Genomic DNA, 18,086 nt, shown 5'->3' with positions numbered 1-18,086 from the left:
CTAGTTTAGCATTCAAGTGGACGCCAATAAAAAGCCTGGCAGTCAGTCTTCAGAAAATATCAACTAATATCTTAGCCAGAGGTTTTTTTTTGTTTACATTTTTCTCCTCCAACTTCAGGGTTGTCTCCCTAAAGAAAAATAAACAAAGAACCGAGGGTGGATATTTTTTTTTCTAAAAATTCAGATCTAGTAAATGAGTCTTTAAAAATAAAGATGGCTGACAGACTCACTCATTTCCCCACATATAGGGCTTGCACAGTGCTCTCTATTCAACACCTCAGGCCATGTGATATGTCTCTTATCTGGACTGAGGCATGAGATTTCTGGAAGTCACACCTTCATCACAGGGAAACCCATGTGCCCCTCAAAATCTAAATGCTAAGGAGGTTTTCTAAAGTAGTCTTATTATCACCAGGGTGCTTTCACAGACCATCTAAAGATCTGCTAACAGATAGTGATCTTTCAATCCAACTGGCAAACTGGTTAACTCTTAGAGGGGGTTGCTTCACTATAAATAAATAAGCAAATAATACATTTTTGTGCAAATTAAATACAATGTCAACCTGTTTTTCATACTGTTACTTTATCAAGCCTCACTGAATATTTTTACTGGGCACTAGCCATCAGTGAAGACAAAAGGTGTCTCAGTAAATATTTGTTAAGCTAATTTGCTCTCATCCCACAGTGGAAGAAAGAACTGCTCAATGTATTTTGATGTTTTGCATCTGTCTTGTTTTTGTATGAGACCATTTGCTACCTGAGTGGCCAGCACTGGTCTACCGACATGGTTCTACACCTGATGGAACTTGTTTATCTCCACATGTAGATGGACCCCGCCATTCCTGATATGTTTTCACCTATGCAGTGGCATTTCTAAAATACTTTGCTAAAGGTTAGCATCAAAAGGTTAATTCAAAGGACATTTTTATTGTATGTGTAACTCATGCTAAAGAAAAAAAACTACAAAAGAGTCAGATAAAAAGGAAAAGGAGGAAATAGCCCATCATATGAAAATGTGTTTTAAAAAAAACCTTTCCCAATAATTTGAAGGGGCTGCAATGCTCCATAGTTACCTTGAGTGACAGTAAATCAGAATATCTTGGCTTAGATTCAGGTATGACCACATTGGGAGCAAGGAGAAAAATTAAACCTACTTCCCTTGACCATAGTTCCTGTTCAGAAGTCTTTTTAGAGGTACTTAAAAATCCACTGATATAAAAGCATTCACCAAGGAATACTTTTTCTTTTCTTATCAAATTAGTACAAGCTCATCACTGATGGGTAAGGAAGAAGCAGCGAAAGGCCTGACAGTATTTGCTGCTAGAGCAGGTGCACCTGATACAGGGAAGCAGAGTTGGTTTGAGGTTATCAGAGACCTACAGGCTCCTCGACTATCAGCGTGATCATGTAATCTGTCTTTCTGCTCTAAAATAAACTTTGGCCAAGTGGAAGGCCGAGTTTTCTGAAGTTCGTGGATTGCCAGAAAAAATATTTTACTGATTCTACTTTGTTTCCACATAAACTGTAACGAGCAGAAAGCGAAGTGATGCAGAGAGAAAAGCATTGATGACTGTTGATTTCCAGGGTCAGTTCATGAACTGTGATTTCACAAGCCCTGACCTGGAAATCATGTTGTCTCAGGGCCTTTTTTCAGCTCTCTGTCCATCCTAACCTCCCCCCAGCTCACTGACCTCACAGGTCGATTGCAGCTGCCCTTGCCTGTGGTCCTGTGACTTTCAGGAAGTGAGTTCTCTTTTGTCTTTTTAGCCTTTTAGTTATTCTTTGCTGGTACGCTCGTCAACCCTCATTTAAAAAGTTATTTATTTTTATTCTTGCAGTTGTAACATCCATCTTTCTGATCAGTGGGAAAAGAAGCTTTCTTGGGAGTAAGAAGATTATGATGCCATAAATGCTTTAAAACATACTTTGTTTACTGCACGAAAATATGGATTGACACCAATGTTAAGAACCTCTGCCCTTAGAGTGACCCGAAGTGACCACACCATCTCTCTGAGGAGAGCAATTGCCCTTGTATCTTCCAAGTTACTTAGAAAGTGAAGGAGAGGCTGGGGCGCCTGGGTGTTTCAGTCAGTTAAGCATCTGACTCTTGATTTTGGCTCAGTCGTGATCTCACGGTATATGAATTCAAGCCCTGAATTGGGCTCTTCACTGACAGTGTGGAGCCTGCTTGGGATTCTCTCTCTTTCTCTCTCTCTCTCTCTCTCTCTCTCTCTCTCTCTGTCTCTTTCTCTTTGCCCCTTCTGCTCTCTGTCTCTGTCTCTGTCTCTCTCTCTCAAAATGAATAAACGTAAAACAAAGAATTAAAAAAATAAAGTATAGGAGAGGCCAACATTCATCCTATTGGGAACACGGGCAAGACATTCTCCAAGATCACTCACATTCTTGACTCCCAGGGGCATAAGCCATGACCTGTGTATTAAAATGTTACTGTGTAATTGAATATTATTACAAGTCAATGATCTGTTTTCCACATCCTCCATACCATGAAGTAACCATGACATGAAGTTCTTTTGAAGTAGTCCAAATTATATCAGACTTCTAAAGAAAAGAGAGAGGGGTGCCTGGGTGGCTGAGTCGGTTAAGTGTCCAACTTCCACTCAGGTCATGAGCACATGGTTTGTGAGTTCAAGCCCCGCGTCGGGTTCTGTGCTGACAGCTCAGAGCCTGGAGCCTGCTTTGGATTCTGCGTCTCCCCTTCTCTCCGCCCCTCCCGTGCTCGTGCTCTGTCTCTGTCTCTCAGCAATAAATAAACGTTAAAAAAATTTTTAAATAAATAAATAATAAAAAATTAAAAAAGAGAAATCACAACTTAAAGGTTATGGAGCTATTCTTTTGATTATGTATTTGATAAGTCATTCTGAAAATGTGTTTGAATTTTACCATTATATTGCTTTATGATCACAGAAGAGATTATGGATTAAGAACTGTGGCGTTTGCAAAACCCTGAATGTAGGAATGAAGGTCTCAACAATTTAATTCTAATGCCATTGCCTAAGCTGCGGCATCACAGTATGAGCTGTTTCCATGTGGGGAAAGTAGTCCTAAAGAACTCACCAAGTGTATCTCTTGACTCTGCTTCAGTGTTAGAGAATCAAGTGTCTCTGCTGTGATAATAAAATGAATGATTGTAAGTTCCTTTAAGGAAAAGCAATGATTTTGCTTATTAATATTTCCATTGTTAGGGATTAACATTGGATAGCTTCTCACAGCCAAGCTCACATCGTTCTTGTACATCACTTTTCTTTGCATATATATTTCTCCTGAAATAGAAAAAAAAAACCAGCAACAACACTGTTTTCAAGTCAGTTGGATCTGAGAAATGCAGCCAAACAAGCCAAGGGACAACAGCAACCGCAACCACGTGGGCTCAGACAGCAAGGCTGCATGAAGTCCTGCCTGGGTGACGGCAAAGGTCTCTGAACAGTTCTGTCATCATCTGGCTTTCCTCACAGCCGTTCCTAGCATGGCCACTAAGAGGCGCTACTCAAAATGCAAAGCTGTTGCCAGTTTGGCCTAGCTTAATTTAAACCTCTGTAGTAGCTTTTCATTTCCTTTGGGACAAAGACCAAGTTCCTTCACAGAGCTGCTAGGTTTCTGCAGGTCAGGCTCCCTCTCTTCCTGGCTTATCGCAGCCTTCTCAAGTCTTTGTTTCTTGGTTCTAGTCTCTTGTCTTCTTTCAGCATCTTGATCTCGTGGCCCTTCTGCCCCAGGGCTATTGTACAAACATCTGTACAGGCCTTAGGCACTTTGTATGTAGCACGTTCCCCAATCATCTTCTGTTCCCCATCCTTCCTCTGTTTATTCTTTGAGCTCACTGACATGGTTCCTCAGAGAAGCCCTCTGCAACATCCCGGTCTAGACAGTCTTTTGTAATAAGCTGTCAGAGAACAACCATTCTCTCCTGTTTAATACTAATTTCGGGTATGATAACCTTGCTCTTTTTGTTATTTGATAAGTTCTCTCTCTCCCAATAGATATATAAGGTCCATGAATCCTTATTATATGAGAGTGACTGACACATAAGCGGCCCTAAATAAATATTTGTTGAAAGAAGAAATTAATAATTGGCAAATATCATAGTAAGACAGATGTCCCTAGGTTTATACTGGTCTGAATTAACCAGTGCTGCTATTTCCTGCTGGCACAAAATACCACTTCACAGAGGTAAGGCTTTCCTCAGGAAGTTTCCAGCAAGAAGAATAATGGGGTTAACAACTTACTGTCATACAATTCATTATTAGCACAGAGACGTAGCCACACATTTTAGAGGAAAAGAATCGAGAAGAAATATAACAATATCTCATGTTTTGTTCTTTTTTTTTTTCCAACATTTATTTATTTTTGGGACAGAGAGAGACAGAGCATGAACGGGGGAGGGGCAGAGAGAGAGGGAGACACAGAATCGGAAACAGGCTCCAGGCTCTGAGCCATCAGCCCAGAGCCTGACGCGGGGCTCGAACTCACGGACCGTGAGATCGTAACCTGGCTGAAGTCGGACGCTTAACCCACTGCGCCACCCAGGCGCCCCTCTCATGTTTTGTTCTTATTTATTACATGTACAACATAAATTCAAAAAATGTACACTTTCTTTTCCTGCAGAAGTTAATATTGTTTTTTATTATCTAGTTTAGAGATTACCAACGTCCACTTTCAGAGACCCCAGGAGGGAAAGAAATTGTCCATTGACAGCGTCATTTTGTGCCATAGGGGAGATTACCAGTGGAGTTTTATGGCATTTTTGCATTAAGTATTGTTTTCCTCTCCCAGACCTGCACCACGAGGGGATGTTTTCTCATGATTCTTGCTAACTGGGGGACCACTTGCATACTCTCCTTCATAGGTTTTCACCCTCAGAGGCTCTATCCTCTTCCAACATCACACACCAGGCCTCCAGATGAACTGTTCTAACTGAATTCTTGCTGGTGTCAAGCTGCACCTGCTCCTGGTTCTTAGGGGTTTGGCCCCCTCTTTCTGCCTGCAGACTTCTGGCTCTCCTTAGGTTTCAGTTTTGCTGCTTGCCTTCCAACCTCTGCTGTCGGATAATTTCAAGAAAAATCACAGACTTGCTGGTTGTCCAGACTTTTGTTTTTTTTGTTGTTGTTGTTTTTATAAGTAAGAGAACAACATTCTTTTGTTTATCCCTACATTCCCAGATGAAAACTAGAATTAAATAATTGATGTTTGAATGTAAAATAAAACTTTAGCTTCAGGAAAATCTTTACTTGGCCATGTTACATTATTATTTTTTTTTACATATTATTGTACTTAATTTACTTATATTTTGTTGAGGACTTTTTGTATCAATATTTATGAGGGGTATTGGTTTACATTTTGCCTTCTTAGGAATGCCCTCATAAAGGGTCAATCACAAGTTTAGGCTGTTCTCATAAAATGAGTAAAGGATGTCCCTCTTTTTTCACATTCTGAAGGAGTTATAATTTGAATATTATTTATACTTCAAATTGTTCGTAGAATTCACCAGCGGAGTAATCTGGGCCTGGAGTTTTCTCTGTGGGAAGATTTCTAATTACCAATTCAATTTCCTTCTTAGATAACAAGATTTGTGTCAATTTTTCTAAATATGTCTAACCATTCTGGGTTCCTATGCTCCAGGGTCTTTGCCATTCAAGTCTTGGCTTGATTTCAAATAGACTTTTTTTTTTTTTTTTGCATTTTTCAACCTAAATTTTCTAATTGTTCTTGGTGAGAAATTGGTCTTAATAAAATGGTCCACCCTTGCTAGAATGTCAAATGCAGAAAATCTTAATATGTTAAACTCTATTCCAATCCCTGTTCAGTGTGAGTGTGTGTGTGTGTGTGTGTGTGTGTGTGTGTGTGTGTGTGTTTGCATTCAAAGATTCATTCAGAGATGAATTAAAAGATTCCCCCAATATTAAAGTTTTGAATACACACACAAAATATGAGGATGATTCTATTATATTTCTCTCCTTTAAGGGGTGAAATTCAGACCTCAACAATGCTATGCTGCATGAATACTAAGGAAATTTCCTGTCAGCCTTGTCTACATCATCTGTCACCAATTCACAGGAACCAGCAAGATTTTAAAATTTGGCTGGAATGTTCCAATTAATCCTTGTAGGATATCTGATATTCGGTAGTTGAGATTGAAACCCACTTACACAATTTCCAGGAAACTCAGAAATAGAATAAATGTACCGAGAATTATCAGAATGTGGATATTCCACTACAATTTACCCGAACATAATGAACATTATTTCAGCCTGCTTGGAAATGGAATGTATATTTTGATGAAGCATCTCTGGATGAAATGTTGCCAAAAAGAGTAGGGCAATTAGTTGACTGCGGATGGATGTGTTGACCTTCAATTATGCCAGTAAAAGGAGCCATCAACATTTACTACTTAGATGCAAAGGACCTTTTGATTTTATACTTTAAGTTATTCTAGAGTAATTTACGAAAGTAAGAATAAAGAGTGTAACCAACTTTACTGGAAATTGTAATAAGAATTAGTCATAGCATCCAGTTTTTTCCTGCATCATCTTGTTTTAACAAGAGGACTTCAATGTAACGAATGCTTTTCACTTGGAATACATTCATTTTATGAATATTGACTTCAGATTTCAAATGAATCTCTAATAGGTTCTGGTTTCCATTCACCTCAAATTCTTCTTGTACTTGTATTATCAAAATTCGACACCTTTGAAATTGTCGACTCATAATTTGGTTGAAAAGATGATAACCATTTCTTGCTCTGTAATTACAAAATGTTTTCATTTTCAGATTTAGAATCCCTAGGTAGAATGGTCAATCCAATAATTGTTCTTAAGTTACTGCATCTTCAATGTCCTTCCCGTCATCTTTGTTTGCGTGCCCACTTTTAGCCTTTGACCATCTACAAACAGGATCAAGTGAAATTCGAAGGGCAAACATAAAAATAAAAGAATATGGTCACATATTCTTTTACCAAATTGGGAGGTCTAGGTTTTTGTCACAAAACATTGTGTGAAAAAGTGCTCATTGTAAGAAGACTAATGGGATGATAGTGCAGTATTTTCCTTTTGTGCCTGGAAATCTTTTGCTCATCCATCAATTCTTGATTTTGAAAAAAGTTTGAGTGCAAAAGTTGTCCTGTGCACCAGGCAGAAATGTCCCAGCTCTGATATACCTGCCATGTGCAGTTTTCACTGGGAACAGCCTGGGGAAAGTGTAACCTAGGCATGACACTTCAGTGTCTCTACAGACATGGCTGATGGATGCTGTCAGTCAGCTCTGTTTTCTGCAGATTGCTCTCAAGAGGAGATCAGGGTGACCCAACTCCATCACCACCATGCAGAGGGAAACAGGATATGATTCTTTTTCTTTTCTTTCTTTCTTTCTTTTTTTTTTTTTGCATGCCTGAGCGTTTTTTACAGAATACCACATCATGTTTATGAAAAATTATGGAGATAAATTGAGACTATGGGTGTTATCTTCCTTCAGACAGGATTTCCTTTTGTTTCTGGAAACCAAGTGCAATCAGGATAGGGTAGATCTAAGCCAATCATTGATGGGAGGGAGCTGAACATTAATTTCGGTCTTGAGGGCTCGTCTATTTCAGTTTCTCCCTTATTCTAAGCACACAATTCCTTGGGAGTCCTTACTGGAAGCCTGACATCTTTATCACAGAACCTCCCAGTTAACAGTTTTGAACCTCCTATTTTTACCAGCAGCTCTATAAGGCCGCTAAAAGTCCTGTTCACACTCTTGGTCTCTGAGTTGCTAATTTCACGGCACTAAATTCCTCAAGAAGAAAAGCAATGCTGAATACTTCACTGTGCCCTCTGGGTTTCCGTTCACTGTAGGATTCCAGGCCCTCAAGGTTTCCCTTGACTTCAAACATTTCTTTTCAGGTTTTCTCCTAGATATTCTAATTTTACTTGATTGAAAAAAAAATATTGGTCTTAAACCAGCCAATTAGCTATTGCTGGAATGATATGTTATTTTATTATTGTAATAAATCTGCTAATGTTTTATGTTGGAATGTGTATATATATTTACACACACATATATAATATATTACACAAATAAAACAAACCAAGCATGTATATAGTAAAACCTTGGATTGCGAGTAACTTGTTCTGTGAGTGTTCCACAAGACAAGCAAAAATTTCTAATAAATTTTAATTTGATAAATGAACGATACCTTGCAATATGAGTAGTATGTGATGCCGAACATTACAACTGAGTCAATGGTTCTTCTCTCTCTTCTCTCTGTCTCTGTGAGATTGTGGGTGATCTCTCCCATGCTCAGATGCCTGCTCTCAGGCTGCAGTGTTTGGCATAAATCAATGATTTTTCGTTGGAAGTGTATTTTTTTGTCATGTCAAAGCACCTCTGGACAGTCCTTTGCTTTTCCATACAAGAGTAAGCTTAGGAATGCTTTGCTTCATTCTAGGTCAGGCTGCCTGCAGACATAGACCCTTTCCTCTTCTCCTTATTGCCAATTACATTCAATATAGTATATGACAAGAGTTTATTTTACTGTACTATAGTCAACATCCATTTGAACGTATACAATGGCCCCCATGCAGAAAAAGGTTGAAAACAAAGGTAGTAAGAAGGAGATGATTACAGTAGAAGTTCAGAAGGAAATCATTGAGAAGTACAAACAAGGTATGCGAGTGGCTGAAATTGCAAAATTTTATAAGAAGTCTATGTCTGCAGCTGGTCTGCAGAGGAAGAAGAGAAAAGGGTGGAGGAATCCCTCACTTAAATGAGATTAGGGAGATGTGTAAAATGTGGGAAACTGAAAAATCCTGTAGAAAACACCACCCGAATAAGGTTGTAGCTGCACGAGCAATGAATCTGTTTAACGGTAATGCAATGTCGCATTTCTGCAAAATCCTTAAAAGGAGGCAAAAGCAAGTGTCATTGGATAGGTTCCTTGTTAAAGTTGCATGAAAAGATAAAGATTCCATTGAGCCAATAGATAGATAGCAGTGATTCCGTTAGTGATAGTGAAAGTCGTCCTACACAATAACCCTTCTTTCTTGTCTCCCTCACACCAGGCACAAAGGTTTTCAAAGGTAAGTGCAGCTTAATTTGTTTATTTTGCTTTATATTTTGTATTTTGTTGATTATTTTGTATTATATTATAGTATTTTAATCATTTTTATATGAATATTTTTGGGTTGTGGAACGAATCATCTGAGTTTCCATTACTAATGGGGAAATTTGCTTTGATATACAGGTGCTTTGGATTACAAGCATGTTTCTGGAATGAATTATGCTCACAAACCAAGATTTTACTGTATATTGTATGTACGCTCTATGTGAGTATATATGTTGTATAAGTCATAGTAATTTAGTATACTTACGCTGCTTTTAAAAATGAGTTTAAACTATATCTTGAAATCAGAACATTTAGAAATTTACAATAATAATTAGGGGGAAGGGTAAACTTCCCATGAATTTCTCCATAAATTATAAAAACTTTTTCTTTTCTCTAACATGTTCTTGATCTTTCTCAAATACTAGTTGTATCTGTTGTTGCTTTTGCATTATTTGCTGTCTATAACTAAGGTTTTTTTTGTCTGTTTTCCTTTCTTTGTCCTTTACCCTAATATATGTTTAAGTGTATGTTCTATACCAGTATTTTAATTTCTATGCTACACTTTTTTGCACATTTTCTTTTGCAGTCTAAGTAAATTCAATGTTTCTTTAAAATTTTTATTTTATTTCATTTGCCGTTGCTCCCCCCACATTCTATCACCTTTTTATTCCATCCAGTCTCCTTCTATGTCATTTTTGTCCCTTACCTAGGGATTATAGTTCTCTTTATTTTTTCCCCCACATCTGAAAAGTTGTGTACTCTTCTGAAAATGCTAAAGAATTCTGTGATCTGTCTTCTGGTTTTACAGTTTCCTTTTCATATCCTCAATATCTTCCTTTTTTCTTATGTCTTTTCTCTTGATCTCTTTTCTTCTTTTTTTTTTTTTTTTTCTTCTTTTTATTCGTTCCCCAGCATAATGATACTTTCTGATCCTGGTGTTGACCAAAAGATAAGGTAAACAAGTACCATTCTGATTGATTGATTGATTGATTGATTGGGCTCAAATAACGTATTTATTTATTTATAAAGAAAGGCAGACTGCCACGTGCAGCGCCTCATTTGGAAGTGTCTGGAGTCTTGGAAGCTTGTCTACCCTACCCTCTCTTACAAATGGACCTTGAAAGCTTGTTTGGAGGTTCTAGGAGGGGAGCACAGCTATTCGTTTACCCTTGAAGGAAGAACAGCCCTCCTCTATCGGGGAAGGTTGTCCTCTTCGACTGAGCACGCACAGCTTTGGGAGGGACGCATATGGAGAGGTGAGGGAGGAAGGGGACACCTGCCTAGCCAGCCAGATCAGCCAAATCAACCCTGGCAATCAATGGGGTGACAGATGTCATAGCCAAATTGCCCTCATATCCTCAAATAGTGTTTTTAGATGTAAGAGCACGTAAGTTGCTACTCAGAGTTCACAATAAAATCCTCCATTTTTAGCATCTACTCTGCTTAATTTCTCCTAACTTCATATTTTAATTCTTTGGTACTCTCCTTCCAAACTCTAATTCTTAGCTAAATTCATATACTTTTTACCTCTTCAGCAATATTGTACCACTGGTATATTCTAATCACCTCAATACTATTTCTTGACTTTTCAGGCATATAGAAATCACAGTATTTTTCATCGCTGTTTTTCTTGACTGACTCTTAGAGAGCTAATTTGAATTCTAAGTACAGAAGAAGTCAGCCCTTCTTGGTTCTAAATTGGTTCACCCATTTGTATTGCTTAGATTTGTTTCCTTTTGATCCCCTGAAGATTTTCCGTTTATATAATTCTTGTTCTCAGAATAAATTCTAGAAAGTGATTGTCAGGCCACCGCACTTGAATCCAGCAAATAACCTACTCAGCAGAATTCAAAGGAAAAGTAATTTATTTTGCTGAATGACTCATAGGCAATTTATCATTCTTACATTAACCTTTTTTTGAGTCTTATTTTTTAAATAAATATTCAGGTTTAGGTTTACACAAAAGTGATGACAGTATGGGCAATACTCCCTGCTATACCACGAACTCAATTTCTCTTATTACTAACATCTTACATTTGTGTGGTACGTTTGTCACAACGAATAAAGCAGTATTAGTACATTATTATTAACTAAAGCCCATGCCTTATTCAGATTTCCTTAGTTTACATCTGTCCTCTTTCTTAAAAAAAAAAGATTTTAATACAGAGAACAAACTGAGGGGGACAGGGAGGGTGGGGGAGAGGGGAAAATGGGTGGTTGGCATTGAGGAGGGCACTTGTTGGGATGAGCACTGGGTGTTGTATGTAAGCCAATTTGACAATAAATTATATTTAAAAATTAATAAAAACATTAAACATTTTTTTTAAAAAAAGGTTTTGTTTTTAAGTAATCTCTACACCCAACGTGGAGCTCAAATTTAAAACCCCAAGATCAAGAGTCGCATGTTCCAACGCCTGAGCCAGCCAGGCGCCCCGTATCTGTCCTCTTTCTATTCCAAGATGCCATCCAGGACACCAAGTTACAGTAGGTCTTCATATCTCCTTGGCTTCCTCCTGGGCTGGGATAGTTTCTCAGATTTTTCTGGTTTTGATGACCTTGACAGCTTTGAGAAATAGTGGTCGGTATTTTGTAGACTACCCCTCAGTTGGGAATTGATGGTTTTCTTGTGATTGTATTGGGTTTATAAGTGTTTGGAAGGCAGACCACAGAGATACCACCCTTGATAGGGTACATATAATTAATGACCTACCACTCTTCCTATGAATCTCGGTCCTCTGGCTGAGGTAGTGTTTGTCAAGATTCTCCACTATACTGTTGCTCTTTCTTTCCTTTTCCCCTTTCCATATTGTATTTTAGTGTGGACGTCATATGGGAATCCTACTCTTAGGGAGTTGAGAGTTATACTCCATCTATTTGAGGGTAGAATTTTTACATAAATTATTTGGAATACTTCTGTTTAGGAGGTTTGTCTCTTCTCCTCAGTGTGTTTGTTTATTTAATCATTTATTTATACCAGTAAGGCTCATGGATATTTATTTTATACTTTGGGTTATAATCCAATGCTATTTAATTTATCTCATTACCTGAATTATTCTAGCTTTGGCCATTGGAAGCTCTTTCAGTTGGCACCTGAGTTCCTATGGCATACCACTGGTTTTGTGGGTGGTTGTTGTTGTTGTTGTTGTTGTTTTTCCTTTTTAATCTCAAAGTACGTCCTTTCTGTCAGGCTAGAAGATACTCCAGGCTCATCTCATATATTCCTTACCCTTCCATAGAATCATTTCTTTCTTTCTTTTTTTTTTTTTTCCAACGTTTATTTATTTTTGGGACAGAGAGAGACAGAGCATGAACGGGGGAGGGGCAGAGAGAGAGGGAGACACAGAATCGGAAACAGGCTCCAGGCTCCGAGCCATCAGCCCAGAGCCTGACACGGGGCTCGAACTCCCAGACCGCGAGATCGTGACCTGGCTGAAGTCAGACGCTTAACTGACTGCGCCACCCAGGCGCCCCATAGAATCATTTATTTCTATAAGGAGCATTGGTTCATTTGATTGGGAAATGCCATTAGAAACCAAGATCTGGAGGTTATCCTGTTCACTGTCACTGGGATATTGTTGCTTGGCCTCTCAGCTGACAGAGGAAGTGTTGGTTCTCAACTCTCTTAGGAGCTTCTCAGGTATAATCTGAAACTGGCTTCCAGAGACAGAAGAGGCAGGCCACTCCAAGTTGGCAGGTGGCAGGGTTCATCAGCAAAGGGAACTTACATCTGAGGCTTTTCTTGGGTGCCAGCAAGACAAATGGATCCCCACACCTGCCCTCCAAATCACAGAAGCTTATAAAGAGGCCCTAACTGGGCTCAGTCATGTATACCATGCAGATGTTTTCGACACCACATCACCGTCTGCAGGCTGTGTCCCTGGAGAAACCTCTGGGGCAGGAAAGACAAGTGGAACATTCCGAGGACAGGGGAGAGAATAAGGAACCTCCGAGTGCCTGGGTCCAACTCGCATGTCAGTTCAGGGGTCACATCTTTTATGACATTACCCAACAGAAAAAGATACATACAGTTTTATACTAACCTCTTTATAAACACATAGCTCTAAATATTTCTAGATATATGTCCATCCTTATCTGCATTATGCCGAATATGAATTCATACTGATATTCCCAACTCTGGGCCTTCTTCCTTTGCTTCTTCCTATGACCTCCCTCTGCAACAATGAGAAATCTGGCTCCCCCCAACCTCCATCTATTTACTTTATTGTTCAATTAAAATATATATGTGATGCATGATCAGAATTATTAAACTGTACCCCATGCGAAATAACTTTTTCAACTGAAGTGGTAAGGTACTTTTTGCTTTGAGTCTTACAGATTCCTCTCATTGCCAAAGTTGCTTATGTCAGCACATTTTCCCATCACTTTCTTTAGTGAAACTGTTTCATACATTTTTAATATAGTTAGACTTTTCTGTCACAGTCCACGTTCACTATGGGGGTTCCCCCACCTCCTAAACATTTTTAAATTTTGCATACATTAAGATTTACCCTTTGTGCTGTAAAGTTCTCTTCTGTGGGGTTTGACATGTGTAGTGTCATGAAGAATAGTTCCGCCATCCTAAACCATTCCCTGCCCCCCTGCCCCTCCCATCCACCCCCCGCCTCCCCTAAAACCCCAACAACCACAGATTTGCTTATTGTCCCTGCAGTTTTGACTTTTCTAGAATATCATATAAGTTGAATCATAAAGTATGTAGCCTTTTCAAACTGCCCATTTTCACTTAGAGATATGCCTTTCAGGTGGAGAAATTAGAACCCTTGTACATTGTTGATGGGAATGTAAAATGGTGTAGCTGCTAATGGTGTAGCTACAGTTTGGAGGTAACTCAAGAAATTACAAATAGAACTACTGCATGATCTAGCAATCTCACTTCCAGATATATATCCAGAAGGATTGAAGTCAGGCTCTAGAAGATATATCTGCACCCCCATATTCACTGCAACATTATTCATAATAACCAAGACATGGAAACAACCTAAATGTCTACCAACAGATAAAAGAAACAGAAGATTGAGCTTTGAACAACACAGGTTTGAATTGTTCAGGTCCACTTACATGTGGATTTTTTTTCGATAAATACGGTACTGGAAATGGATTTTGCTTTCCTTATGATTTCGTTAATAACATTTTCTTTTCTCCAGCTTACTCTGTTGTAAGACTACAGTATATAATGCATATAACATAAGGTATGTGTTAATCGACTGGTATGTTACCAGTAAGGCTTCTAGTCAATAGTAGGCTATTAGTATTTACATTTTGAGGGAGTCAAAAGTTATATGCCAACTTTTTTTTTAATGTTTATTTTTGAGAGAGAGGGTCAGAGAGACAGAGGGAGACACAGAATCCGAAGCAGGCTCCAGGCTCTGAGCTGTCAGCACAGAGCCCAATGCAGGGCTTGAACCCACAAACCATGTGATCATGACTTGAGCTGAAGTCGGAAGCTGAACCAACTGAGCCACCCAGGCACCCCAACATATGCCAATTTTTAACTGCACGAGGAGTCTGTGCCCCTAATCCTCACATTGTTCAAGGGTTAACTGTATACACGATGGAATAATATTCTGCTTAAAAAAGAAAGAAATCCTGGCATATACAATAACATGTTGGACAACATAATGCTAAGTGAAATAAGCCAGTCACAGATAGAAATATACTAATTTCACTTAAATGAGGGTATCTGAAATAGTCGAACTCATAGCAGCAGAGAGAATGGTGGTTGCTAGGTGGTGATGGGGGAGGGGGAAACAGGGACATTGTTCAATAGGTATAAAGTTTCAGTTATGCAAAACCAGTAAGTTTTAGAGAACTGCTATACAACTGTCTATAGTTAACAGTATTGTATTCTACAGTTAAAATTTTAAGTAGATAATCTCATGTTGAAAGTCCTTGTCACAATTAAAAGAAAAACAGCAGTGGCACTGAAAAAAAAAAAAAAGATTCAATCACGTCTTCATAGTCTGCGTGGCTTAATAGCTCGCTAGTGGTTTTCCGATTAGAGAATTTTTGAGAAAAATTTAATATTTATGATTTATTCATCAGAAAACGTATTCATCCCCATGGATTCAAAAAGTTGCTCACAGATTGTGACTACGGATTGACGGTCTCGTTAAAAACCAAATCACTTCTAATATGATGGGAACTCATGTCTCCAGGGTGAGAACTTCTGCACTTCCAGGTGGCATTCAGTCTGTGACAGCCCTGGCAACAGAAAATGCGTGAGAGATGATACCAGGAGACAGAAAGTTAATATGACCAAAAAAATGGGAAGCGGTTCCTGGGAAGGCGTACTTGTGCTAACACATTTTTAGATAGTGATACACACTCCAAAAATCTGAGGATAAATTATGTATTAAGACTAAGCATGTAAAGAGCTTTAGAGAGAGATTCAAATGCTTATAGAGAGGTATTGCTAATGGATCCTGAATTTCTTTTGACCTTAAATGGATTTTTATCACTTGGTACTGAACTGCCAAATGTCATAAGCAGGTGCATTAGGCTACCGAGTCACATTGTGCACACATTATGCACACATTATGCACACCTCTCCTTGTGTGAATAAAAGATAAAGTCTGGATGATTAGTTTTCAGAGAAAATATGGGAGTAAGTTGACTCATATTATCTCAGAAACCTACTTAGAAGAAAATAATCTTATTTAAGGAAGAGAATTTAAGTGATTTATGTTTTACAATTACTTCTTCCTTTACCTTTGTGTTTGAATGATGGGTTTTTTTTAATTTTTTGAATATTAGGGGCGCCTGGGTGGCTCGGTCGGTTAAGTGTCCGACTTCAGCTCAGGTCATGATCTCACCGTCTGTGAGTTCGAGCCCCGCGTCGGGCTCTGTGCTGACTGCTCAGAGCCTGGAGCCTGTTTCACATCCTGTGTCTCCCTCTCTCTCTGACCCTCCCCCGTTCATGCTCTGTCTCTCTCTGTCTCAAAAATAAATAAATAAACATTAAAAAAAATTGGGGCGCCTGGGTGGCGCAGTCGGTTGAGCGTCCGACTTCAGCCAGGTCATGATCTCGCGGTCTGGGACTTCGAGCCCTGCGTCGGTCTCTGGGCTGATGGCTCGGAGCCTGGAGCCTGTTTCCGATTCTGTGTCTCCCTCTCTCTCTGCCCCTTCCCCGTTCATGCTCTGTCTCTCTCTGTCCCAAAAAATAAATAAACGTTGAAAAAAAAATTTAAAAAAAAAATTTAAAAACATTTTTTTTTAATATTGGGGTTAATTCTCTTAGAAAACCAATCATGTTCTCATCAGCTTAAATTTATCATATTTTGTCCTAAATTTGTCATAAGAAAATATTTTTAGAAAAAAATAGAATTATAAAATTTAAACATAAATAATTGAGAATTTGATTTCAAAGATAAATGCATAATTCATTTAACTGATCAACAATTCATTTAAATTTAACCTCTGTAAATGAGTAATATACCACAAAAGTTAATCAGGGTTTAACCCTGGTTATTTTGGGGACAGTTGTAATTTGATTTTATCTGTTGATAAGAGTTTTATTACAGTCATACCTGTTCAATTTAAGAGAAAATATGAGATGAAAGTTTTGATACAAAGTATCTATGAAACACAGGGTGTCTTTTTGTCAGTACTTTATTTAAGAAAGTCTTGTTAAATGCCAGTGAGGTTGGGAATAGAATTACCTCTTAAACAAAGTTGCCTTTGTATCATTTAATAATTGATTATATTTTTATTAACTCAGTGAAGAAAAAACAGGCCATCTGTACTTACAACACTAACTTGGTGAGTTCTCAAGGACAAAAAGTTTTGCCTTTTAATTTGTGATTTTACATTCTATTTTGGTGATATTAAAAAGAAATTTTAGGGGCGCCTGGGTGGCGCAGTCGGTTCAGCGTCCAACCTCAGCCAGGTCACGATCTCGAGGTCCGTGAGTTCGAGCCCCGCGTCAGGCTCTGGGCTGATGGCTTGGAGCCTGGAGCCTGTTTCCGATTCTGTGTCTCCCTCTCTCTCTGCCCCTCCCCCGTTCATGCTCTGTCTCTCTCTGTCCCAAAAATAAATAAAAAACGTTGAAAAAAAAATTAAAAAAAAAAAAAGAAATTTTAGAAAATGTCACCACAATGATGATATAGGAGGCTCCTGAATTTCTCTCCTCCCACAGATGCGCCAAAAATTCATACACAAAGAGAAATCCAGAAACCGGTTGAGCGACTGCTGCACTGAGTCATCAAAACCGGTAAAGGCTGAGACACCTGCTCCCCATAAACCCCATCCAAGGCACAGTGCCTTACAGTCAGGAGGGACTCCCGGCCAAGTCCCAGCTTCTCCTGGAGGAGAGGAGGGTTTGGACCACACATATAGCACCCCAACTTTTAAGGCTGCCACCTGAGGGATGGCCCCCAAATCACCTAGCTGTGAGAGCCACGGGGACTTGCCATAATGAGTCCCATAGAACTAGGGCAAATATAGAAGCAGCTGTTGAGTGGGCACATGCGCACTCTCTACGGCTGGCCTCGGGGCAGAGGAAACAGGCAAAAACACCCATCTCCAGTTTTTTCCCTGGCGGGGGCACTGTATTCTCTCCCAGCCGCTGCCTGAGGGTCCAGCCTCTAATCAGCCTGCATTTTACGTTGAGTGGGGTCCTCCCGAGAGCCCGAAGGAACTAATGCATATAGTGCACAGTTCTCCCTCCTTCTCCCTCTCGTTCACTCCAGTGATAAAGCCAACTTGCCAGCATCCCCCAGGAACCGCTTGTCTGCACAGCGAGCACCCCAGCGTCTGCCATCCAAGAAACGCGAAATGGACCTCCGAATCACCAAGCTCTGGTAGCCAGTGGGGCTTGTATTCACAAGACCCACAGGACTTTATAGTAAACACAGAAGCAGGTTTCAAATAGGCACACCAGAACCCCACCTGGCCGTAAACCAGGGCTCACCACAGAGGAGCAGGCAAGAACACTCGTCGCCCAGTTTCTCCCTGGAAGGGCTTCGACTGCGTATTT

This window comes from Felis catus, chromosome C1 (genome assembly GCF_018350175.1).
Source record: "Felis catus isolate Fca126 chromosome C1, F.catus_Fca126_mat1.0, whole genome shotgun sequence".
In the NCBI taxonomy this organism is placed as follows: domain Eukaryota; kingdom Metazoa; phylum Chordata; class Mammalia; order Carnivora; family Felidae; genus Felis; species Felis catus.
The sequence above is the reverse complement of the archived record's forward strand: the minus strand, read 5'-3'. Positions refer to the sequence as shown.